Source organism: Mandrillus leucophaeus, unplaced genomic scaffold (genome assembly GCF_000951045.1).
Source record: "Mandrillus leucophaeus isolate KB7577 unplaced genomic scaffold, Mleu.le_1.0 Scaffold1, whole genome shotgun sequence".
NCBI lineage: Eukaryota > Metazoa > Chordata > Mammalia > Primates > Cercopithecidae > Mandrillus > Mandrillus leucophaeus.
The window spans coordinates 11,736,302-11,738,014 of NW_012098097.1; the positions used below are offsets into that span (position 1 = coordinate 11,736,302).

The 1,713-nt window shown below is 45.2% G+C and overlaps 1 long non-coding RNA gene across 1 annotated transcript; it reads right to left on the bottom strand.

Moving 5' to 3' along the window:
* Window positions 1-382: 382 nt before the first annotated feature.
* Window positions 383-1,429, bottom strand: LOC105546036. Its single transcript, XR_001007039.1, has 2 exons — window positions 1,300-1,429; window positions 383-1,167 (listed from the first exon to the last, which is right to left on the bottom strand). It is a non-coding gene; the product is annotated as an uncharacterized LOC105546036 (long non-coding RNA).
* Between the last annotated feature and the right edge of the window lie 284 nt (window positions 1,430-1,713).

Consider the following 1,713-nt stretch of genomic DNA (forward strand, 5'->3'; position numbering starts at 1 on the left):
CACCATACCCGGCTAATTTTTGTACTTTTAGTAGAGACGAGGTTTCACCATGTTGGCTGGGCTGGTCTCAAACTCCTGACCTCTCAGGTGATCCACCTGCCTCGGCCTCCAAAAATGCTAGGATTACAGGCATGAGCCACCGCGCCCGGCCCTCCAAATGCACATCTATAAGAACGATTTTCCTGCCCCAACCATACGTGTCTCACAGATAAAGCTGCATTTTTATCATTTCGTCTTTCCTGGGGCTGAAATGGCTTCTTCTTTTTGCATTTTATAGTTTTACAATTGCAGCAGTGAAAAGTTCTTGCCGGCAAGATGATTGAAAATTTAACTACAAAGGGTATCATTCATTTTATTTGTGTCTTCGCTGGAAAAATTTAACTACAAAGGGCATCATTCATTTTATTTGTGTCTTCATTGGAGACATAAAATGGATTCGCAATCATCCCAACGCAGTTGTCGAGTATTGTGGGTTTAGAGTAGCTCGCACAGTGCCTTTACACTCACCAGAGTGAGGTCTCTTTGCAGCCGCCAATGGAGTGATCCTTTGAGTTTTGGAAGCAGCAGTAACATTTATTCCTAATAATCCTGCTGCAGTGGGTTCTTGGTATTTTATAGTTGTTATTGCAGTAAAATTTATATCTTACAGAATCATGACAATATTCAGCTACTAATATGATTATTATTTCTGTGTGTGTGTTAAAACCACGGAAATAAAATTTACTCCCAACAATACAGTGGCAATTTTATGTCCCTAAAACTGACCGTAAATAATAAACATAATTACAGAATGCCTGTAAACACATAAAACATCCTTCTCGGAAAGAGTGAACTCTCCATTGCTATCCTGATGAGACCAGCAACTGGGGAGCCCAGTCTAGCAGTTAGGGCTGCTGGGCAGACTTCAAAAGGATGAAGCAACTTCTTCACGTGCCTCCTGGAGAGCAAGTTACTTCACATTTCAGAGCCCAAGTCAGCCCAGCTCAGAGAACACGGGCTGGTCCCTTGCCTCATGAGTGCACGGACACAATGCGTGGTAACCACACTGTAGAACATTGCTTAGCTGTAAAGAGAATGCAGTCCTCATACACACTGCAACTCGGATGAGCCTTGGAGACTTACGCTCCGTGAAAGAAACCAGATACACCTGGGCATGGTGGCTCACTCCTGTAATTCCAGCACTTTGGGAGGCCAAGGCGGGCGGATCACAAGGTCAGGAGTTCAAGACCAGCCTGGCCAACATGGTGAAACCCTGTCTCTACTAAAAATACAAAATTAGCTGGGCATGGTGGCACATGCCTGAAATCCCAGTTACTGGGGAGGTCGAGGCAGGAGAATCGCTTGAAGCCAGGAGGTGGAGGTTTCGGTGAGTCAATATCGTGCCACTGCACTCCAGCCTGGGCAACAGAGCGAGACTCCATCTCAAAAATAAAAATAAGAAAAGCCAGACACAAAAGATGTATACTTTTGATCCACATACTATATGATCCCATTGAAATTAAATAGCCAGAAAAAGGCTGGGTGCAGTGGTTCACGCCTGTTATCCCAGTACTTTGGGAGGCTGAGGTGGGAGGGTCGCTTGAGCTCAGGAGTTTGAGAGCAGCCTGGGCAACATAGCAAGACCCCCATCTCTACAAATAATTTAAAAATTAGGCAGGCATGGTGGTGTGCACCTATAGTCCTGGCTACTTGGGAGGCTGACGCAGGAGGATC